Raw genomic sequence first — 25,258 nt, 5'->3', positions numbered from 1 at the left:
TTCATGTCAAATAGATACAATTATAAAGATACACATTTAGAAGGTTTAATATAAAAAGTGTATCTCAATAATTGTACAGTGCTTACATGTTAAAATGATACATTGGATAGGTTGAACCTATGTTTAAAATCATTAAAACTGGCTTCATTTTTAAATGTGGCTACTAAAAAATTCAAACATCACATACATGCCTTGCATCTTATTCAATTGACCAGTGCTTCTTGAGAACATTGTGTTTTCTTCACATCAATTGAGTTCCTCTTGACTATCAAATTCACACCTGCAGTTGCTTCAATCATTTTCCAGCTGTGATTTGAGTTTCATACCCCAGAAAGTACCTGACACACACTAAGCACTCAATAAAAATGTGCTGTCACTAAGCCACTAAGCCAGAGGTGCTTTGGGATCTGGGAGCTAGAGGGGTATGCAGGAAAATGGAGTCCTAAGAGGCTGGTGGCACAAAGAAGCTTCAGGCTTCAGTGACTGGTAGCGTCAGTGTCTGGTGCAGCAGTATGTTTCCGTGGTATGTAGGACAAAAGTCAGACTATTGAGGCCATGAAATAAACAAGGACTATGATTAACTGGATGCCGTAAACTTAGATTCCTTTGAGAGTGGGGATAAAAGGTTGTCTGGTAATGGCTTTAGAAAAAGTGTGTTAAGAAATAATGCTTAAGTACAATTTTATAAAGGAAAATAACAGTTCTAGAACCTTGCTCAGCCATTATTACCACTCGTCTTTCCTGTTTGTCCTCTTAATTCTTCAACTTTTAATTAGCTAAAGAATGTAGAAGACATGAGTTGTTAAATGAAAATCAGAGTCCAAGACCTCAGATACCTCTGTGCAAAAGAGTTCCTGGTCCAGGAGGCCACATCCAAGACAGCACAAGCTTGGTTACCCACCATAACAACATAAGAAGACCCTATTGCCGAAGACATCACACTCTGCCTGCATGACATAGTGATATCAACCTCAAACTGATCAGGAAACTTCCTCCCTGCTTTCTGAGTGCCAGAGGATGATTTGTAAACTGCTGGGGGATGTAAAGGAAGATACCAATGGCCTTACCCAGCTCTGAATTCTCAATGATGCAATACTGGCCAGCAAGACAGTGGATGCCTACTGGTACCATGGTGGTATGACTGTTATGGAGTAACTAACCGCTCTGATTGGATTTGAAACCAGCTCCACAGAAGGGAATTTAATGCTTGGTACTGTAATCCTGGTCAAAAGTCTGGTGAAGTCATGGGCCCTAGAGTAGAACCTGCTGTTTTTATTTTTCTAAATGGTAATGTTTTCAAATTGCCTCCTAAACACTGATGTGTATGCCCATAGACCTGGGCTGCTCTCAGCCTTTGTCAGAGAAGCTTTATTTGTTTGTTTGTTTGTTTGTTTGTTTATTATTTGTTTATTTATTTATTTCAGTGGACAAATGTATAACTGGTCAAAGGGCTGAAAATGAAAGACTGGGTGCCCAGACCTAAAGGGGACATCTTTATTCATATTCTCATGCCAAGGCTCAAGGAACATATTGGAAAAGGATGAAGAAAGAATGTAAGAACTGGAAGCTGGGAGAAGTGCTATGAAATTCTGTCTTCTGGGAACTGTATGTAGCTACCCACACAAGGTCTTCCCAAGATCATAGCTGCCAAAATTACAGTCCAGATGGGAGAGATGTTCTCAATGCCCTCTCCTTACTGAGGAGCTCTTGGCAATTGATAGCTGCTACGAGAAGAATCATTCTTGTTTGAGAGTATTCCCACTGGTAGCTTTCCCATGCTCCAGAAGATTCCCTCATACCCATGACATATGCAAAGTATGAGTTAGAGTTATTGGGTTGTCAAATAATAATAATTAATAATAATAAAAAGAAGAAAAAGAAGTCATACAGTTGGAAGGTAGACATGTTGGAAGGAATTCAGGAGCAGTAGAAGAAGGGAACTGGGAGTGTGAATATTATCATATTCTATTGTATGCAGGCATGAAAATTCTCAAGAATAACAAAAAATCACAATAAAAATCAAGTTTAAAGCATGATATCACATTGTAAGGGAGTTTGCTACAGTAATGAAGAATATATTTTCCCCTTTATGACTTAACCTATGATTTTTCTTAATGAAATTTATTGACCAATGCCACTAGCATGCAAATATTCTAGTCAAATTGCTTATTTTTTGTAATGGGTCACACAAAAACAGAAAAAAAAGATCAGCTTTAAAGTACACATAGTCAACTCATGGATTAAAAGCCTCAGGGGCTCTGGCATTGAGTAATAGTGACAAAATGTTTCAGCAAGATAAAAGGTGCTCTGTGTAGAAAAGAAGGTGGTTTGGCGATTCCCAATGCCAGGGCACCTAAGAGTTAGTTCTAGGCTTTATTTTCCCAACAAAAGCAATTCTTCTCATAGATATCAGACTTCCAAGATGAAAAGTGAAGAGAAATGTACACACAAAGTGATTCATTGCCACATAGGCCCTAATTGTAGGACGCAAAAATCTTTAGGAAATTTCTAAAAGTTGTGCAATACTTACTCATTACATTACTGCGGAGTCTGGTGAGCTTGGCTACATTTTAAAAGTAAGATAAGTCTATAAAAGTATTATATCTAAAACAAACTGATCGATCATTTCTGTCTACTGAATAAATACCAGATTACTGGAAATGGAATCATCTCTGTAATGTGGGATGACCTGTTTTCATTAGCCAGAAAACTGAAGATGTGTAAATATTTATATCTAAATGGCGTAGATATTCTGCCCGAACTCAGTTGCACTCCACGGCTCATTTCCTCAGAGTTTCACATATGTTCGTGTTATAAAATTAACCCAAGGCTAACTTTGAGATATTTTACATCCAAAAGCTTTTGGTATTCCAAATGCCTAATGCGCTTTCTATCCTTGGCTGTCAGAACTTCTCTTAGCAACCATCTCCAGTTGCCAAGCTCCGTGGCAGAAAGCTCAAAGTCCTGCTGGCTCTGCTATGGTGTTATGGGGCAGGTGGAAGGCAGAATTGAGATCCAGGAATTTCCAGTTCATTTTTTGTAACATTCCTACCTCTTTAGGGCTTCTGACTAGGACCTTTCATACTTGGCTGATGCAGCTTAATCCTGAGCAGCCTTGATGCAAGGGGAGGGGCTTGGACCTGCCTCAACTGAATGTACCAGGTTTTGCTGACTTGCCTTTTGGAGGAGGGAATGGGGGGCAGGGAGCAAAGGGGGAAGACGGGGGTCTGTGGTTGGTATGTAAAATTAATAAAAAAAATTCTTAATGAAGATAAAAATAATACTCTGAGCAATCATCTGGAAATTGCAGAATTCCAAAAGAAATTACTGAGGGTAGCCAAAGGAAAACACTGTCTGGTTGAATTATTGTTGTCCACTTGTGAATATCCACGTGGTAGAATATCACAACTTCCCCTTCATTTAATTTTTAAGCTATGCATACATAATTCTAGAAATATTGAAAAGCACAAATTCCATTCAAGTAGCATGAAGTGCAATATCAAGTGATTTTTTTTTTTCATTTTAGCCAGCTGCCTTAGTACCGTGTACACAGAGACTTCATTTTGTACAACTTGAAAATCACAGCAAGTTGTTTTATCTCAATGTTTGGGCTTTAAGGGACATAAAATTACTCATAAATTCCTTCCTTAGCAGTCCAGCTGAGGATACATCCTGAAAAGTGCAAGTCACTAACTCCCCCAGCAAACCATTCCACCTATGAATCAACTCTTCTTCCCTCTGTAATAAGCAGAACTATGGCCACTCCATGGTTCAGCATCAGAATCTCCAAAAACTTTAACTACACTCCCTTATGTTCCCCTCTCTGATCAGATTAAGCCAAAGACCCTGGAATGTGAAGATTATTTAGATGAGCTCAATGAACTGCTTTAAGAGGGAGATGGGTGCATCCGAGAGACTGGAGCTACTACCTCCCTGGCGTTGAAGATGGGGGAAAGACATTCTGAGCCACAAAGGCAAGGAAAAAATCCTCTCCTAGAACCTCTCAAAAGAATGCATCCTTGTCAATATCCTCATGTCACACAACTAAGAATATCTCACACTTTGCCCTCAGAGCTTGAAAGTCTGGGCTCCTCTCAGCCACTCGGCTTGTAGTGATTAGTTACAATAGCAATAGGAAATATGTGAGCCCCAAAGTTTCTCCCTGAAGTCTTTAGTCCCTCATCTCTGGTCCAAGTTGAATCAATTTAGCCACTTTCCCAAGGGGACCCCTGTAGCTAGAGTTTTCCTGCCTTGCCCACAGTCAGGACAAATCTTTGTCACCCTCCAGTCCCACAGCCGCTCAGACCCAACCAAGTAAACACAGAGACTTATATTGCATACAAACTGTATGGCCGTGGCAGGCTTCTTGCTAACTGTTCTTATAGCTTAAATTAATCCATTTCCATAAATCTATACCTTGCCACGTGGCTGGTGGCTTACCGGTGTCTTCACATGCTGCTGGTCATGGCGGCAGCAGGTAGTGTCTCCCCCCTCAGCCTTCCACTTCCCAGAATTCTCCTCTCTCCTTGTCCCACCTACTTCCTGCCTGGCAACCTACTTCCTGCCTGGTCACGGGCCATCAGTGTTTTATTTATATAGAGCAATATCCACAGCACTTCCCCCTTTTTTTAAAAAAAGGAAGGTTTTAACTTTTATACATCTCCAAAGCCATTTGATTATAAAAGCTGTTCAGTTATGCCAAAATGTAAATTTTAAAGGTACCTTGACTTCAAAATTTGGATATAAGGATATGTTACTTTGGAAAAGAGGTTCTGCTTTTGTTTCTACAGAAAGCCAGAGGCTGTGGATTTGTTCCAGATTAAGATACATCAGGTTTCACCAGCCAAGACCCCCTGAAAGGTCTCCGATGACACCATGGCCCAGATGATCCAACATCCAGAGAGGTTTCAAAGGCAACTGGCTCCCACAATACAGCCTCAAGGACTACCCCATAGGCCTAAAATTTTCTTTGTGTCCCTATAAGATACAGCGCCCCCCTCCAGCAGGAAGTAGTAAGAGATGCTACGCCCAAATTCCCAAATATACCAAGCTGGCTTTAGAGGTGGATTTGGCTCACTCCCCCTCTAAACCCAGACATATTGCTTTAAAAAAAAAAATGGTTAAGAGATTCTTGTGTCCCAAATCAGAAGAGCCCTCTGGTGTGGGACAGAGAAAAACCAATATTTTTATTTAAAATAGGTTGATTATAAATGTGATCTCTTTCTAAAAAAACAGGGGGGGGGATATGATATAGATATATAGGAGGATATAGAGATGATAAGATAAAAGGGTAGATTAATGAACCTACTTTTAAAGAACAACTTCTTTAAAATGTTTTACATTGGTATAGATTTTAGTTTATGTTTAAAATGTTTTACATTGGTATAAATTTTAGTTTATTGATACAAACTTGAAGTTAATTTTGTTATACTGTATATATATATATATATATATATATATATATATATATATATATTTCTATTCTTGTTTGAGGTATTATGTTTATGTAACTCATTTAAAATTGTAATGGATAATTAAAAAATAGATTAATAATTAGTCATCTATGATAATTATATTTGTAGCCATGTTAGTTAAGTCTTCTAGGTATACATAGATATATTTCAGATAGATAGGTAATCTTCAAACACTTCATAGACCTAGAGAATATGGCATTTAAATAATTTAAAATTCTGTTGACATGAGACACAATTGCTCCTGGCTGCACCAATTGTTCCGGAGAGAATGTTGGGCTTCTAAGACATTTCCATTTGGAAGTTTGTCTTTTTGGCACAAAATGGCCTATTGGGCAAAGAACTGCCCTTGCCTTGATGGTTGACAGTACAAATATAATGCTGTCCTTTCTGGACAAGCGGGACACAAGGAAAGCGACCACTGTACTCTGCCAAGACAGGGTAAGATGGTCTCTCAGAATTCCTGCTTCTGAAAATGGTCTGTCAGATACTCTAGGCCTGTAGCCAATTTGAATGCACCAACAATGCTGAGAAACACTAGGTGACTGTCCAGGCTGCCAGCTGTCTTGGTCTACTTTTGCAAGATTCCCAAAAGTTGCTTGCATCCATCTACCATTTCTCAGGTACCATTATGTTCCTTCTCAGGTCTTTGATGTGGTTGAAAACTAGATAGCTGTAATTTCCTCAGTTATGATAAAAGATAAGTTAGATATAAAACCTTAAACTCACAAATATAAGATAGATAGGACATCTTCTTTAATATTGTAACTGTAATTCTTGCTTGATAATTGTTTTGTTATATGTAATTTTACCATGTTAAGGTTAAAACCTTCCTTTTTAAAAAAAGAAAAAAAGGGGAAGTGCTGTGGATATTGCTCTATATAAATAAAACACTGATGGCCAGTGACCAGGCAGGAAGTAGGTTGCCAGGCAGGAAGTAGGTGGGACAAGGAGAGAGGAGAATTCTGGGAAGCAGAAGGCTGAGGGGGGAGACACTGCAGCCACTGCCAGGACAAGCAGCATGTAAAGACTCTGGTAAGCTACCAGCCACGTGGCAAGGTATAGATTTATAAAAATGGGTTAATTTAAGATAAAAGAACAGTTAGCAAGAAGCCTGCCACGGCCATACAGTTTATAAGTAATATAAGCGTCTGAGTGATTGTTTTATACGTGGATTGTGGGATTGCGGGGCTTGGGGAACCTGGAGAGAGGCCCTCCAGCAACAGACCCCTTCATCTGTTACAAGATTGCATTCGTTCTCCAGATTGTTTGAGATTATGATACAATTGAAACATTTCTCCCTGCCCTTTTCTCCCTCCAAACCCTCCCTTATAGGCCTCCCTGCTCTCCTTCAAACTTAATAATTGTTATTTTGTGCATACATGTTTATGTATATACATATATGTGTTTCTATATACAACCTGTTAAGTACATATACTGCTACCTATATTTTCAGGGTTGACTATTCAACACAACCAATTGATGTGCCCTTCCCTGAGGAAGAAGATCTTTCCTGTTTCCAGCCTTCCTCAGTTGCCTATAGACATTGAGAGGCCTTGCAGTTTTTTCTTCATCCAGTTTGGTATGTTCATTTGTTCAACTCATATTTGGACATTCATGTTGGTGAGACTTTATGAATGTGTTTATGGAGATTCAAACTCCCTGATCCTCTGGCTCTTACAGTCTTTCTGTCCCCGCTGTTCCACAATGTTCCCTGAGCCTTAGGTTCGAGCGTTGTTTTGTTGATGTCTCCATTGGGACTGGGCTCCACAACTCTGCATTTAGATTGGTTGTGGCTTTCTGTAGTGTTCTCTGTTGCAAACAGAAGTTTCCTGGATGAGGGGTGAAAACTACATTCTCTGTGGGTACAAGGACAAGTGTTTACATGCTGTTGTCAGGGATGATGCTGGTTTAGTAAATTAGTGGTTGTAGATTCTCCTTCAATAACCGTGACTTCACCAGCCTTCATCCTTTCCCAACTAACAAGACCGTGTCTTCTTCACTTTCCAATTCACTAAAAGTCCCTTTTCAGTCTGTTGTTTGGGAGAGAATCCTGTTATCCTGTTATCCAAGTGTCAGTGCAGTCGTGTGAATCTTCAGAGACAGCCCAATCTGCTGACACAATGCACATTTAGTCCATTCTCCCGTTCTCTTTAATGTTTACTGAGCACCGAAGCAGAAGGCACCACACCTGACTGAGGGTCACGTTGTTTAGTTGGATTAGACATGGAACGACCCATCCTTTTGTTAGTAGAAAAATGTATGACAATAGGAACAATGTGGGTGAATAATATGAACTTACAGTTACTCATCCACAATTACTCACAGATACTTTGACTTCTCAAGAAATTCAATTCTGGTTTCTGATTGTTTACATGCACAACCGACTTCAATCTTTTTCTTCCTCATTCTCCCTACACAATTGTTAACAGCTGTTCTTCCGCAGACCCAGAGAGACAAACAAGGTATGTACTCACTCACGAGAGGATATTAGCTATAAAGTAAAGAATAACCAAGCTAAAATCCACAGACCCAGAGAGGCTAGTTAACAAGGAGGGCACAAGTGGGAGGGGGATGCATAGATCTCCCTGGGAAGGGGAAATAGAGATCTCCTGGTTGGACTCGGGTAGATGACATGAGAATTTGAGGGATCGGGCTTGGGGGTGGGCTGAGGTGTAGAGTGCTGAGAAAGATGACTGGAAAGGGGGGCTTTAAGAAGTTTAGTAGATGCAAGGATGGCCTCAGCTAAGACTCCTGACAGCAGCAGATCCATAGCCTAAAGAGGCCATCATCACCTGTCATCAGATTGGTGCCTACCCTGGTTGTCATCAGAGAGCCTTCATCCAGTGGCTAATAGAAGCAGGTTCAGAGACCCAAACATTGGGCTGAGCTTTGGAATCCTGCTGAGAAGAGGGAAGAGGGATTGTAGGAGTTAGGGTGGTCAGGGATATCAGAAGAAAACCCAAAGAAATGGCTAGCCTGGCTGAACCAAAAACCAAGGAGCCTACATGGGACCGACCTAGGCCCTCTGCGTATATGTGACAGTTGTGTAACTTGGTCTATTTGTGGGACTCCTGGCAATGGGAACAAGGTTGTCTCTGGTGCTTTGACTGGCTCTGGGGAACCTATTCTTCGTGCTGGATTGCCTTGCCCAGCCTGAACACAGGAGGAGGTGCTTGGTCTTATAATGATATGCCATGCTTGGCTGATGTCCATGGAGGCCTGCCCCTTTCTGAGGGAAGATGGAGGAGGGGTGGGTTGAAGTGGGGTGAAGGGGAATAGAGGAGGGAGTGGGAGGAGAGGAGGGAGGGGAGACTGGAGTCGGGATATAAAATTAATTAACTATTTCCTTTTTTTTTTTTTCTTTTCATAAGAGCTGTTCTTTTCTCCCTGAGTTCTGAAAGCACATGCCAATACTACTTGGGCAGAGAGGCTCTGTTGTTGAACTACATATTTCATAACCTGTCTTCTTACTGGTCTCTTTTTCTTCTCTTTTCATTTGTCTACTTCCTTGTTATGGGATTTTGGTCTATATGAACTTCCTTTTTCTCTACTTCTCATTTCCTTATTTTATTGGATTCACTGCTTTTTGCTATTATTTGTTTTCTGAAAATCTATTGTATCACTACTTAAGGCATCATAACAAAATGCCCAAGAATGAGTGGCTTAAACCACAAAACCTTACTTTCTTTGTGTTCTGGAGGCTACCAGTCTAACACCAAGGTATCAGCACAGTTAGTTTCTTCTGAGACCTTTGTTCAGCCACAGGGGCCACTGCTTTAGTGCCTTATCACTACTTGTCCCTCAGTGTATGGCCTCTGGTATCCCTCTGTTTGGTCAAATTCCCTTTTCTTATGTGGTTACTAGTCAGAATGGTTTGGAATCCACTTAAAGAGCCATATTTTAACCTAGGTAATTCTTTTTTTTTTTTTTCTCTTTTGAGATTATAGCTTAATCACATTTCTTTCCCCTTTCTTCCTCAAAACCCTCTCTGTACCCCTCCCTGCTCTCCTTTAAATTCATGGTCTCTGTTTTCATTAATTGTTATTGCATGCATATCTGTGTATGTATATATCTATATAGTCTTAAATATAACCTGTTCAGTCCGTATAATGATACCTGTATTATGTCTTCAGGGCCGTCTGTTTGGGCACCGGACAATCAATGGGTGGGCTCTTCCCTGGGGAAGGCCACTAGTCCCCACTCCCAGATTTCCTTAGTTGCGTTTAGCTCCGTGTGTAAAGTTTATAGAAGAGTAGAAAGACTGCAAGAGCCAGAGGATGGGGGTTTGTCCTGAGACTGTGTCTTCTTGTGATATCAGAAGCTGCACTTACTAAAGCTTAAATCACACACTAATAGTGGGAGACTTCAGCACCCCACTTTCAGCAATGGATAGGTTTGCCAGACAGAAACTTAACAGAGCAATAAGGGAACTAAGAGATGCTATGACTCAAATGGACCTAACAGACATCTATAGAACATTCCACCCAAACACAAAAGAATATACCTTCTTCTCAGCACCTCATGGAACCTTCTCTAAAACTGACCACATACCCAGACACAAAGAAAATTTCAATAGATACAAAAAAAATTGGAATAATGCCCTGTATCTTATCAGATCACCATGGCTCAAAGTTAGAATGTAACAACAACACAAATTACAGAAAGCCTACAAACTCATGGAGACTGAACAACACTCAACTGAATCACCACTGGGTCAAGAAAGAAATTAAAGACTTCCTAGAATTCAATGAAAAAGAATGTACAACATACCCAAATATGGGACACTATAAAGCAGAGCTAAGAGAAAAGTTCATAGCACTAAGTGCCTACATAAAGAATTTGGAGAAATCTCATACTAATGACTGAAATCTCATACAAGCACACCTGAAAGCTCTAGAACAAAAAGAAGTAAACTCACTCAGGAGGAGTAGATAACAGGAAATAATTGAGGGCTGAAATCAATAGAAGAGAAACAAAGAGAACAAAAGAATCAATGAAACAAAGAGTTGGTTCTACGAGAAAGTCAACAAGATAGACAAACCCTTATCCAAACTAACCAAAAGGCAGAGAGAGAGTATACAAATTAATAAAATCAGAAATGAAAATGGGGACATAACAACAGACACTGAGGAAATCCAGAGAATCATTAGGTCATAATTCAAAAACCTGTACTCCAAAAAATTGGAAAATGTAAAAGAAATGGACAATTTTCTGGATGAATACCACATACCAAAATTAAATCAAGAGTAGATAAACAATTTAAATAGACCTATAACCCCTAAGGAAATAGAAGCAATCATCAAGTCTCTCAACCTAAAAAGACCAGGGCCAGATAGTTTCAGTGCAGAATTCTACCAGAATTTCAAAAAAGAGCTAATACCAATACTCCTCAAATTGTTCTATACAATAGAAACATAAGGAATACTGCCAAACTCTTTTTGTGAGGCTACAGTTACCCTGATACCCAAACCACACAAAGGCACAACAAAGAAAGAGAATTACAGACCAATCTCCCTCATGAACATTGATGCAAAAATACTCAATAAAATATTGGCAAACTGAATCCAAGAACACATCAAAAAAAATCATCTACCATGATCAAGTAGGCTTCATCCCAGAGATGCAGAGATGATTCAACATATGAAAATATGTCAATGTAATCCATCATATAAACAAATTGAAATAAAAAAAAACACATGATCATCTCATTAGATGCTAAAAAAGCCTTCCACAAAGTCCAACACCCCTTCATGATAAAAATCTTGGAGCAATCAGGGATACAAGGAACATACCTAAACATGATAAAGGTAATATGCAGCAAGCTGACAGCCAACATCAAACTAAATGGAAAAAAACTCAAAGCAATTCTACTAAAATCAGGAACAAGACAAAGCTGTTCACTCTTCCCATGTCTATTCAATATAGTATTCAAAGTTCTAGCTAGAGCAATCAGACAACAAAAGGAGGTCAAGGGGATAAAAATTGGAAAGGAAGAAGTCAAACCTTTGCTTTTTGCAGATATGATGGCATACATAAGTGACTCCAAAAATTCTACCAGGGAACACATATAGCTGATTAATACCTTCAGTAAAGTAATGTGACTGGATACAAGATTAACTCAAAAAAATCAGTAGCTTTTCTATATACAAATGATAAACAGACTGAGAAAAAATCAGTGAAACATCACCCTTTACAATAGCCACAAATAATATAAAATATTTCTGGATAACTCTAACCAAACAAGTGAAAGACCTGTATGATAAGAACTTTAAGTCTTTGAAGAAAGAAATTGAAGAAGATATCAGAAAATAGAAAGATCTCTCATGCTCTTGGATAGGTAGGATCAACCTAGTAAAAATGGCAATCTTACCAAATGCAATCTACAAATTCGATGCAATCCCCATCAAAATTCCAACACAATTCTTCACAGACCTCTAAAGAATAATATTCAACTTTATACGGAAAAACAAAAAACTCGAGATAGCCAAAACAATCCTATACAATACAGGAACTTCTAGAGGCATCAGCATCCCTGACTTCAAGCTCCACTATAGAGCTATAGTAATACAAACAGCTTGGTATTGGCATAAAAACACATGTGATCAATGGAATTGAATTGAAGACCCTGGTATTAACACACACCTATGAACACCTGATTTTTCACAAAGAAGCCAAAATCATACAATGGAGAAAAGAAACCATCTTCAGCAAATGGTGCCAGTCTATCTAACTGGATGTAGGTGTGCAAAAGAATGCAAATAAATATGTTTCTATCACCCTGCACAAAACTGGGGTCCAACTAGGTCAAAGACCCTAACATAAATCCAGTTACACTGAACCTGATAGAAGAGAAAGTGGGAAGTAGCCTTGAATGCATTGGCACAGGAGACCACTTCCTAAATATAATACCAGTAGCACAGACACTGAGAGCAACAGTTAATAAATGGGACCTCCTGAAACTGAGAAGTTTCTGTGAGGCAAAGGACATGGTCAACAAGACAAAATGGCAGTCAATGGGAAAAGATCTTTACTAACACTACATCTGACAGAGAGCTTAATGCCAGAGGCCATGGAAATATACAGCAGATGGCAATTGATAGTTCAAGTGTTGACCCACTAGGTAAATAATTCTCTGATGGAGGAACCCCATCAAGCAAGAAAAGGCTTATGGAACCACAGATTCTGAAAACTAGCTGTTTCTGTCTGTAATTTTTCTCATGTACCACTGCATTTCCTCCCTAAAAACAGCTATGGGCATTTCCCCCACTGTTTGTGTGTTTATCTTGTAAATATACCCCATCTGCTGGGCACACATATAGCTGTGGATGGTCAGGAAGATGATTTCTTCTTAAACTGTATAATTTTGATGAACAGAAATAATATTAGGATATTTTTCATTACTCAGACTGACATAGGAAAATGACAGTATTCTCATCTACAAAAACAGCTTTTTCAATTCCAAAATAAACTAGCTGCCCCTTCAAATAATGCACAAAGACAAATTCCCAAATGTCTAATTGTGGAACCAAGGTCCGACACAAAGCAATTTTGGTGCTACTTCCCTGTTTGCTAATACTGGCAGATAAAGACCTAATGCCCTACACAAATTCCCAAACAATTAGCTCCCGGCACGAACCTCTAACATCAGATTTTTAATACAAGATTCAAGGGTCTGCTAAATAGCTGTTTATTGTTTAGGTCCCAAATAACAATCAATTAACCAAGTCCAGAGAAAAATAGTTTTATGTCCAGCTAACATCAGGAAAAGTTTTACAATTAGCCAGGGCTACAGAGGATGGTCTGGCCACAGACCTGAATAAAGAGTTACAAGTTCCCTTTCTTGTGACCTGGGGCTGCAAGCAGGATGAATATACATGTATTTACACATTATATACATATACATATATATATGTATATATATATATATATATATATATATATATATATATATATATATATATATTCAGGTTTGGGGTGCTTCCAATGCCACTGCCTAAAAAAGTGCCAAACACCATGTCTCTGCCTATGGATTGCCACAGTAAATGACTATGCCCCTTATTGTTTGTTCAAGGAATGCATTATGACCCTGAGAAATAACCTTTGTAACCTTTTTTATTACCAAAAACTTGTTGTTGAATGCGTATATGTGCTGTGTGGACAGTGGAGCAAAAGAGAATTAGAGCTGGAAAAATAAAGTACATGACCCTCAGTTTGTGTCTGAGTCTTTAAGAAATTTTTCTCAACTCCCACTACTCTGAAAAGCATTCTTTTTGCAACCCTGGGTGCAGTCCTGAGAGCTGGTTTTAGCTGATCTCCAAAATATATAGAGAACTCAAGAAACTAGACATCAAAATACCAAATAATCCAATTAAAAATGGGGTACTTATCTATACAAAAAATTCACCACAGAAGAACCTCAAGTGGCCAAAAGTCATTCAAGGAATTGCTCAACATTCTTAGCCATCAGGGAAGTGCAAATTAAAACAACTATGAGATATCATCTTACACCTGTCAGAATGGCTAAGATGAAAAACACAGATGACAGTTTATGTTGGAGAGTATGTAGAGTAAGGGGAACACTCCTCCACTGCTGGTGGGAGTGAAAACTTGTACAGCCACTTTGGAAATCAGTATGCTGGTTTCTCAGAAAATTAGCAATCAATATACCTCAAGACCCAGGGATACCACTCTTGGGCATATACCCAAAATATGCTCAGTCATACCTCAAGAACATTTGCTCTACTATGTTCACAGCAGCATGATTCATAATAGTCAGACTTGGAAACAACCTAAGAAAGTTTAACCAGGCCACAATCCACAGCCCCAGAAAAGCTAGGTAACAAGGAGGAGCCTAAGAGGGACATGCATGGCTTGCCCTAGGAAGGGGAAATAGATAAGATCTCCTGGGTAAACTGGGCAGGAGGGCATGGGGGTGGGGAAGGAATGGGGGATGAGAACATGAGGTAAAAGGATGGTTGAGTTCTGGAGGGGACAGAGAGAGAACAATGAAAGAGATATCTTGATAGAGGGAGCCATTATAGGGTTAGGGAGAAACCTGGTGCAAGGGAAATTCCCAGGAATCCACAAGGATGACCTGAGCTAAGACTCCTAGCAATAGTGGAAAGGGTGCCTAAACTGGCCTTCTCCTGTAATCAGATTGAAAAGAGGGAGGAGGGATTATATGAGCAAGAAGAGTCAAGATCATGATGGGGAAACCCACAGAGAATTTGACCCGAGGTAGTGGGACCTCACGGACCCTGTACTGACAGCTGAGGAGCCTGCATGGGACTGAACTAGACCCTTGAATATGGGTGACAGTTGTGTGGCTTGGGCAGTTTTGGGGGCCCCTGGCAGTGGGACCAGGATTTATCCCTGATGCATAAACTGGTTTTTGGAGCCCATTCCCTATAGTGGGACACCTGGCTCAGCCTTGATGCAGGTGGGAGGGCCTTGGTCCTGCCTCCACTTGATATGCCAGGCTTTGCTGACTCCCCATGGGAGGCCTTACCCTCTCTGAGGAGTAGATGGGGGTGGTTGGGGGGTGAGGTGGGGGTGGAGTGGACAGAGGGGAGGGAGGGGGAACTGTGGTTGGTGTTAGTTATTTGGCCGCATTGTGTTCTTACCCTGCAAGGAAATGTCACGAAACACGACAGAATCCGCTAATAAGAGTTTTATTAAAGATAAAGGGACAGAGAGTGCACAGGCCTGTAGGAGAGACACGTGTGTGGAGAAGAAGAAGGAACAGGGAACACGGTGCTTGTTTTTAAAGACTGGGCGTGCCCAGGTCATGTCACTACTCCACGCATGTGCGTAGATCACATGGCCACGTTGCGCACTTACGTCGCTATGAAACGTCACAGATCCTGGTCACGTGAGATGCCTTGACCCGGAAATGGCTATCTTGACCTGGAACTGGCTAGGCGGAAGTGTCCAGGTCTGCCAGGCATCCTGGTTATGAGAGACGCCCTGACCCGGAAATGACTATCCTGACCTGGAACTGGCTAGGCGGAAGTGTCTGGCGGGCATATGCAAACATTTCCGACTATGGGGGCGTGTTTTGAACCCTTCAGTTGGTATGAAAAATAAAATAAAAATTTCATGTTAAGTTTTTTCCTCCACTATCTAGACATATGTAGCTATCCAATCAAACTTAAAAAGAAAATCTATTTAAGACTCTGAGAAGCTGACTCAAGGCTCTGGGAAAATAGGTAAGAGTTGAGAATGTGCTTCACTTTATTTGAATAGTGACCAGGCTAAAAGCCAGCTTATTTTGTTGAACCAAAGGAAATGTGCACATAAAAGAGAGTAATGCCGAACAGTGAACTGTGACCATGGAACATAAGAGTGGAATATAACAAATTTACTTGAAAAAGTCCTCTCTATGATGAAGGCCCTTGGGTCTCAATGAATTCAATGAATGTGAAGAAATGTCCAATAGTAGCTGTGGGGAATTACTTCTTTCTTGTGGTTTGAAGAGACAAGATGCTTTAAACTAGCATATAATTTGGCCCAGGCAGAAATTACGAGGGAGAATACTTGACTAGGTGAGAACACAGACTGGTCTTCCCAATGCAGCCACCACAGGTCGGACAGGATCATGTTGCTGGTTTTCTGTGGTCCCCATCCCAGCCATTACATGCTGCCCTTACATAAGGAGATTAGGAGGAAACAGGGGCTCATTGTTTTTTATTGCAATTGAGCATTTCTATAAGCAGAGAAGAAAGAGCAATTCATTCTTGAGAACACCAAGTTAAATCCAGGCTCCTCCATACAACGCACTCAGTTTTAATAATGTTACATATTTTTTAAAGGAAGAAAGGAAATCAATTAATGTGCTTTGAAAATGTTGATTTATTCTCTGATGCTTATCAGAACTGTGGCAGGTGGCAGTTAAAGACAGTGTCAGATAAACTCACTCCAGAGCAGAGAATAGTCCTGTCTCCTGGGAACCTTCACACAGTCCCACCCCCACCACACTGAGCAATGGAGGGGACAGAAATCACCTGCTTCTGCTGAATCCATCATCCTTTGTCAACTCTCTTTCCGGTTCAGTCTCTTCTTTCTCAATTTAGATTTATTTATTTATTTTATGTATAAGATACATTTATGTATGTGTACCACATGTATGCTTGGGTAACCACGGAGGTCAGAAGAGGGTGTCAGGTATCCTGAAACCGGAGTTACAAATGGCTGTTAGCCACCACTTGTATGCTGGGAACTGAACCAGGATCCCCTTGAAGAACAGCAAGTGCTCTTAACCACTGAGCTATTTCTCCATCCCTCAGTCTCTTCTTGAGCAGTGAATCATCTTCACCAAACTTGTGATGGGCAAAGAGGCAACTTCAATGCAAAGAGATGGAACTCAGAGTCAATGTGTGTACCTTCACTCAGAGAAGTTTCAGGTACACTCTTAAACTTCTTGTCCAAACCTGTACCTTGTAGAACATTTGTAAGAAGTGCTCTCTCCAAAAGAAAGTGGTGATTGCTGTCAATGAAGCTTCTGGCAAGATGCTTGCTCATCTTCTCAGAAAGGATCAGACCTAGAGGTGTATGTGCTCATGGTCTGAGAATGATGTGGTGGTCTCTAAGTAGACAGAAAGCAAGTAGAGCTGGTGTTGTGGGTCACAGTTGGACCGGAAGTTTATGACAACCTGAGTACCTCTCTAATCCCAACATTGGTATTGTACTGATGTGTTTCTCCAGTCCTAATAATTTATATAGTCATCCCGGCATGGGGACAGCCCTCCCAAAGTCAAGTACCTTTGTCTCCATGTGCCCATCATCTTGACTGGGAATGAGAGGCATCTTCAGACTGATAACCACAGAAAATTGGTGTTAGATAAGATGCAAGCAGTACTTCAGAATGATGACCACAGAAGGTAGGTGGTACCCAGGATAAAAGCATGAGCCAGTAGTCCTGAGGGAGATGGAGAGATGGCAGACAGAACTGGTGTTTGAGGCTTGCTGAGTGTTTTACAAACTTGAGAAAAAGCTGTGAGAAAGTTTTCCGAAATGCCCTTGAGTGCTGCTATGTAAGCCAAATGTGTGGAGGGACTGCCTGGTTGTCTCACCTAATGAAACCCTGCTGCAAGTACTGCCCTCATGAGGCCCACCTAGAAGCACTGTTTTCCACAGAGTTCCTACTTCAGAACTTTATTTCACTGATAGTGATTTGGGCATCTAGTATAGTGAAAACATGCTCAGTCAGAGAGGTCCACGTCCGTGCAGCTAAAGGAGATTTCCAGTTACGTGGTTCTCTATGACTTTGGTTATATTTCAGTGTAGTTGGGGCCACTTAATATAGGTTAACAAAAGAAATATACCTGCTATAGACTAGATGTATTATGTTTTGTATAATTATATGAAAATCATGATGCCAGCCATTGGCTAAACCATGTTTATCATTATTAATCATTTATTAGGACAGCCATTGTCTTCAGTCCTCTAGGAACAAGACAATCTGATTCATTAGCCACTGAATTTTGAAGGCCAGTCTTGGTGATGAGTCTATTTATGTAACCAAAGGCCAGTACAAGGACATTGGCAAAGAACAAGACAGGACAACTGAAAGGTGCTGGAGACCCTTTGAGAGCATCTCTCAAAGCTGCCCCTGTGCTCATTTGCATCAACGTTCAATTTCTTATCACAGAAATGGGCCTTCTAATATACCACTAATTATCTAAATCTAGAGGGCAGTAGAGGTGCCTCAGCAGTTAAAAGTGCTTGATGTTCTTCCAGAGAATCAAAGTTCAGTTCCCAGCACCATGCTCAGGGTCAGGCTCAGAGACACCCAAACACACGGGTGTGTACAAACACAGACACAGTCATACACACAAATAAAATAAAATCTCTCTTTTTTTTTAATCTAGAGCCTAAATAGATTGAGGGAAAACTGGCTTTTCAGTTCCTAACTCATGGTGTTCCTCGCTGTCTTACTTGGAGTTTCTATTGCTGTTATAAAAAGCTGTGACCAACTTGGGGAGGAAAGGGTTTATTTCAGTTTATATTTCCACACAACAGTCTATCACCAAGGGAAGTAAGACCAGGAACTTAAACAGGGCAGGAACCTGGAGGCGGTAGCTCATGCAGAGGTCCTGGAAGAGTTCTGCTTGCTTGCTTCCTTGCTCCCTCATGGTTTGCTCAGTCTACTTTCTTACACCACCCAGAACCACCTGCCAGGGGTGGCACCACTCACAGTGAGCTGGGCCCTCCCACATCAATTGTCAATCAAGAAAATGCCCTATAGACTTGCCTACAGGCCATTTCTATAGAGTCATTTTTTTCACTTAATATCCCTTCTTCCCAGATGACCCTAGCTTGTGTCAAGTTGACATTAAAAACTGGCCAGCAGACTCACCTTGGGCAGAGGAAGACTGCACCTTTGACAGAAATCTGGATGCTGAGAACAGCATCTCTCTCTTATCCCTAAGAAATCCCAAAGTTCTTCCCTTCTTCCTCCAAGACAGACTGCCCTAGGAGTGTGTCTGTGAGAATTAGCATGTCCATGACACCATTCTCCATGGGTGTGAAATAGATAAGTATAGCAACTCATTTGCTAGCCTGGTACCTAGAGGAAAATTAAGAGGGGATTAATCCCAGGGCTGACCAAGGAATTTAGAGACCTGGTGGTTTAAAGGGGGTAAAGTGAAAATTCAGGTCTCTGAAATCTTGTATTAAAGATGAAAAAATTTCAATTTTTACTGCACAAATAAATTTGTGGGCACAGATTTTCCAGAAAACTCAGCATCACCGTGGCAAAATTCAGGGTCTCTTCTTCCACACAGCCACTGGTTACTTCTGTCTGGTCCTCTGTTAAGACACCAGCATCCATTTCCAGCATCCACTACCCACATTCAGGGTTCCATAGTCCCACTCTCTCATGTTCACAATCATTTCATAAGGCTCCTCCATCTTCTCCCTGCCCAACTTCACAGGAAAAGTCTAAAGATCCTTCTCTGTGGGAAGCTACAGCAGGATCCTCGATGATGACATGAGAGGTATTCATGTTTAGACATCTGAAAGGATGAAGGGATGATCCTAAGAAAACTGAGAGGGGAAATTTGGTTTTCGTGAGAATTTGAAAATAGTTCTTAAAAAAAATAACGTACCACTAAGAATAGAGGTTTCACATAAACATACTGACCTGAAAACAGATTCAATGGTAAGAAGGAAGTAAAGACTTCTGCTGTGACAATAGTTAATCAAATTTTCCTCTGACTTAGAGCCTGTAGACTCATGACTAAGTCTCCCAGGAGAAAGGCATTGAAAACAGCAACCAAGAGAATAAATATAACAACAGAAACCAGATTCCCATCACATCAGGGAAGGAAACTAAGTGGTTCTAGAGCTCTATAGATGCTGTCTTGGTCATTTTGGCTCAGGTGTAAATAGTGATACTATGATGTCTGGCTTTAATGGCAGGAGGCAATGGTAGGAAGATTATTTCCTATTGTTGTCTCAAAGTCACCAGAAGGTCAATGGCACCTTTTTATTGGAATGAGCAATGCCCAGAGCAAATAATCGCATGCAGCCAAGGCACACAGGACATGACAAACCTCCTGTGTAAGAACACACTGCTTGCTAGCATGTGTGACATTGTCCTGGCCACTCTACACGACTGGGAGTTTTTTATTGAAGGGAACTTGTTAGGCCCTACCTAAGATGGTAAGGGCATTTACACTGTTATTGTGCCTCCACTTTTACCCTCTGGCTGCCAGCACAGTATTCAACCCTAAAACAGTTAACCGGGGAAGAGAAATTGACATTTGTTAAATGCTTACTATGTGTTAGATACTGGGACAAATGAATCCACATGTATTTCCTTGAATCTTCATGATTCTGTGTTTTTGTGAGCCAATTAAAGAAAACGAGATTAAATCACCTGCCCAAGGATCACACAGCTGGTCAGGATCACACCCAAGGATTGCTCTTAACAATGGGGAAGCATCTTCTAAGGAGGACTGCCACCAAACGGATGGTGTCAGCATGTGATTGATGCAGCACCATTCATCATTCAATATCATGTCCCAAACGGATGATGTCAGCATGTGATTGATGCAGCACCATTCATCATTCAATACCATGTCCCAAACGGATGATGTCAGCATGTGATTGATGCAGCACCATTCATCATTCAAAACCATGTCCCAAACAAACTCCGCTAGCCTCTCAATTCATCACTAAGTATAAGCAAACCTCATTAAGGGGGTCTATTATGTTGTTTCCAAGGAAACACTTTCTATACAGAAAGGAAAACAGTACAAGAGAGAAACTGAGGAGTCCCGATGTGGTTCCTTTTTATGGTTTTTGAGACAGGGTTTCTCTGTGTAGCTTTGGTGCCTATCCTGGATCTCTGTAGATCAGGCTGGGCTCGAACTCACAGAGATCTGCCTGGCTCTGCCTCCCAAATGCTGGGATTAAAGGCGTGTGCCACCACCACCCAGCCTCTGAGTATTCTTTTTTTTTAATTTTATTTTATTTTATTTTACAATATAATTTAGTTCTACATATCAGTCACGGATTCCCTTGTTCTCCCCCCTCCCACCTCCCTCCCCTTTACCCCAGCCCACCCCCCATTCCCACCTTCTCCAGGGCAAAGCCTCCCCTGAGGACTGAGATCAACCTGGTAGACTCAGTCCAGGCAGGTCCAGTCCCCCTCCTCCCAGGCTGAGCCAAGCATCCCTGCATAAGCCCCAGGTTTCAAACAGCCAATTCATACACTGAGCACAGGACCCGGTACCACTGCCTGGATGCCTCACAAACAGATCAAGCCAATCGACTGTCTCACCTATTCAGAGGGCCTGATCCAGTTGGGGGCCCCTCAGCCATTTGTTCATAGTTCATGTGTTTCCCATGGTTTGGCTATTTGTCCCTGTGCTTTATCCAACCTTTGTTTCAACAATTCTCACTCATATAAACCCTCCTCTTTCTCGCCAATTGGACTCCCAGAGCTCCACCTGGGGCCTGGCCGTGAATCTCTGCATCCAGTTCCCTCAGTCATTGGATGGGGTTTCTAGCACGACAATTCGGGTGTTTATGGCTCAGTGGTTAAGGGCGCTGGCTGCTCTTCCAGAGGTCCTGAGTTCAATTCCCAGCAACCACATGGTGGCTCAAAACCATCTGTAAATGAGATCTGGAGCCTCTGAGTGTTCTTATCTGCACCATCAGAGACATTCTAGAAGAGCTGTGTTACAGTGTCGGAGAAAGAAGTGAGTCTGGCCTTGTGCCTGTGTAAGTAGTGTTCAAATGTGGAGCTCTCGTGTCCATTAGAGACACGACCTGCTCCAAGGCTTTAAGCACTCCTTGAGTTTAGAGAAATTAATCCTGTTTGAGACAAGAGTGTGTGTGGATAATCCCAAAATCAACTTCTCAGCTCCCTGCTGCAATGACAAAGCAACACTCCTGGCATGCGCAGACCTTTCTTTACGTGAAGCAGAGAATGATGGACAAGAGCGTATGCTGACGGTAAAAGCAAACAGGGGGAGGAGCTTGAGAAATGCTGGTCCTCCTGATGTCTCCTGGACCCCTCACAGGTTTTCGTAAAAGCTGAACTCATTGCCTTGCTTCCTAGTCTTGTTCCACTTCCTGCGTGACCTGCCCAGTAAGTGACCTCGACACCCACCCACTTCTGTTACCCTAAAGCCGAGCCCCAGAAGCAACCTCTCTCTCCCGACCTTTGCATGTAGTCAGTCACTGACTCTTTTCGTAGCTACCCTTGAATTATTTCTCAACTCCTCCATTGGCTCAGCCACAATTAGACTGCATGAAACAAAGTCACAATTATCTCATTCCTTACAGAAAACGTTCTAGCTGGTTCCTTCCACTCTATTTTATCCTCCTTGCAGAGACTCTTCTTTATTGTATTTATAAGTACAGGAAGGGAATTGGAAGATTCCTATCACAAAGTAATGATAAATATGCAAGGAAATGAAAGTGTTACTTTGTTTAAACAATATATACTGTATGTTAAATTACTACATCATATGCCATAAATATATACAATTAAATAACTTTGAATGAACAAAAAAATAATGACAATTATATAGCCCCCTACTTCAACAGAATGGCTAACTTACCCACATTTATTCTAGTCATTGATATATACGGTCTTATTTTTAATAAATTATTTTGAATTTTCCCCTATCCATGCCTGCTCCTCATTTCCATTCTTTCTCCTATCTCAACAAAGCTGAGTCAGTTCATCTGGGAAGCTTCCGTGACTAACAGAAATCAGTTTGTGTGTTCCTCCTGAGAGGTGCCTTAGTTCCCTGTTTCCACTCTCCTGAAGCCAGGTCACAGGGCTTAACCTCTGGCTCGGGCATGCTCCGGAAGCTGGAGCTCCGCATGCTTCTCAGCACAGTAGGAACTGAGTGTGTGTTATTGATGAGTGCGCATGGAGCCTAGAAAGAAGAACTGTCGGGACAGAGACCTGGAGAGACCGTGCTAGAACTTGTGTGTGGAAATCAGTAGGACTTGAGGTTTTTTTAAAAAAATATATGTATGCACATAAAAAAAAAAACTAAAAAAGAACAAAACAAAACAAATAAACTAAAAAACCTGGAGGCTCAAAAACGTCTTGGACTATGACACTTTTTAGTGAACATTGGTCTTGTTAATCTGTTTAAAGACGCTAAGATCGATCGCCCATCATTTTATACCCCTGCTCTCTCTTGCGCACTGTTTTCAGAGCACATTTCTGTCTCACTGGCTTTCCCAAGTCTATCACTTGCTGAAGTGCCAGAGCAAAGCTCCACAAGCTTCCCAACAGAAACTCATTGTCTTGCAGATCTGGAGTTTCATCTGAGATCAAGAGGTTCTCAAGGTTGGTTCCTTCTGAGGACTTTGGGAAACAGTCGTCTGTTCCTCTCTCCCAGCCTCTGGTGGCCTCAGCCATCCCTTGGCATGGTGATGGTGCTTCTGTTTCTCCTGCGCTTTCACATTGCTTACCCTCTGTGCACGTCTGTCTCTCCACATGGTATCTTTTCATAAGGACAGCACTCCTGTTTGATGAGCGCCACCTTATTCCAATATGATCTCACCTTAAATTACCATATCTGCAAGGAATTTATTTCCAAATAAGGTCACATTGTGACACATTGGAAGTTCAGAGTCATATATATATATATATATATATATATATATATATATATATATATATATATATATATATATTGGAATTTGAGGGAGACACAATCAGCAATACTGATGAACATTTTATAGCTACTATTATTGGGGCTTTGCTCTCAGGCCCATGTCTACCAAAAATTTTAACACCACATGTTGTAAGTATCTAAGGAAGAGAAAGTTCAAATTCATTTCATATGGAAATTATCTTTAACAAAAGTAATTTTGATGGCACATGAAAGCTTCAACATACTTACTTCCTACAAACTTGTGTGTGCAAGGATGCCAAAGGGGACACAAAAACCCTGAAATGTCTTCCAACACCACGAAGGGAGAAATCCTGACAGACCGGGGTTTTCTCATCTAAAGGAAAAAAAAAAACTTTTAAAGATATTATCCTTCATAAATAATAATCACTTAAGCATTTATACAAGAGCTATTTATTCTCTAAAAGCAGATTTTTATCAATAAACAGAAATATTACTTTGAACTACTGTATTCTAGAATTCTATTCTCAATGTTGAAGTCAATAACACTCTTTCTGACCTGGGGACTACACCTCCTGACTGTTGTGCTACAGTATTGCTAAGCACAATTGAAATGTTCTTTGATGGTTAGTGATTTTTTTCATCAGAATAATGATACAATTTTGCCTAAGGCAGATGCTTGTTTTGTAATGCTTGCAACTGAAGAAAAACCAAGTTTTGAAATTAATTTAATTTTTAAATTAACAAGTTTTATTAATGAGATACTAGTTTTGACCTTAAGGGATTATCACAATTAGTCCTGTCCAAACACAAATCTTCTCCTGGAAACTGAAAACAGTTAAAAGACCCTGTGGTTGTCCCATCCCATAAACACATTCAGAACAGAGGATCTTCAGTAACCTGGCTTTGAAGAAAGAAGAGCAGACAACTGGACCCCATTTCTTCATGAGGTTGAGTATCTGTAACTTCATTGCAAGGAAAGAAGAGACTAGAAAATACAATCTTTTCTTCTGTGAAGAATGAGAAGTGAATAATTAGACTAATTTTTTTTTTTTGGTTTTGTTTTGTTTTGTTTTGTTTTCCGAGACAGGGTTTCTCTGTGTAGCTTTGTGCCTTTCCTGAAACTCACTTGGTAGCCCAGGCTGACCTCAAACTCACAGAGATCCGCCTGGCTCTGCCTCCCAAGTGCTGGGATTAAAGGTGTGCGCCACCACCGCCCGGCATAGACTAATTTTTAATCTTCAGGAGTATATTGACAAATCTGGAGAGATCCAATTTGATCAAATAGATTAGCATTTTCAAACTGCGGGTAAATATCTACTAGTAGTTTACAAAATTAAATTATTGAGTCACGTAGTAATAATAAACAAACATGGCTGAGAATGTATGTATCTCAGTGGTAGGAATGTTTGTCTGGTAAGCCTGAGGTGCTCGGTGTAAATAAGCAAATGATTCAGCCATTACTAGTCATGAACTCACTCAGGTATGGTTGCTTGGATACGGCCTGCACCAAACATTCCATGATGGGTGGTTAAGGGGCTTGCCAGACACCCCAGGCTGGAAGCTATTGGCAGCTGATAGATGCTAGGAGAGGGAGAATCATTTTTCTTCAAGGGTGTAACCTTTTATATGTTACCCACGCAGAGGATGGCCTATAGTCATATGCCTGCAAGA

At 40.8% G+C, this 25,258-nt stretch overlaps 1 long non-coding RNA gene across 1 annotated transcript; it reads right to left on the bottom strand.

The window, feature by feature from the left end:
* Positions 1–19,147: 19,147 nt before the first annotated feature.
* LOC119088860 lies at positions 19,148–23,956 on the bottom strand. The gene is made up of 2 exons (XR_005092596.1): positions 23,855–23,956; positions 19,148–19,520 (listed from the first exon to the last, which is right to left on the bottom strand). It is a non-coding gene; the product is annotated as an uncharacterized LOC119088860 (long non-coding RNA).
* Positions 23,957–25,258: the final 1,302 nt, after the last annotated feature.

Source organism: Peromyscus leucopus, chromosome 12, assembly GCF_004664715.2.
Source record: "Peromyscus leucopus breed LL Stock chromosome 12, UCI_PerLeu_2.1, whole genome shotgun sequence".
In the NCBI taxonomy this organism is placed as follows: Eukaryota; Metazoa; Chordata; class Mammalia; order Rodentia; family Cricetidae; genus Peromyscus; species Peromyscus leucopus.
Note: the sequence above shows the minus strand (reverse complement) of the source record. Positions and strands in the feature narration are given on the sequence as shown.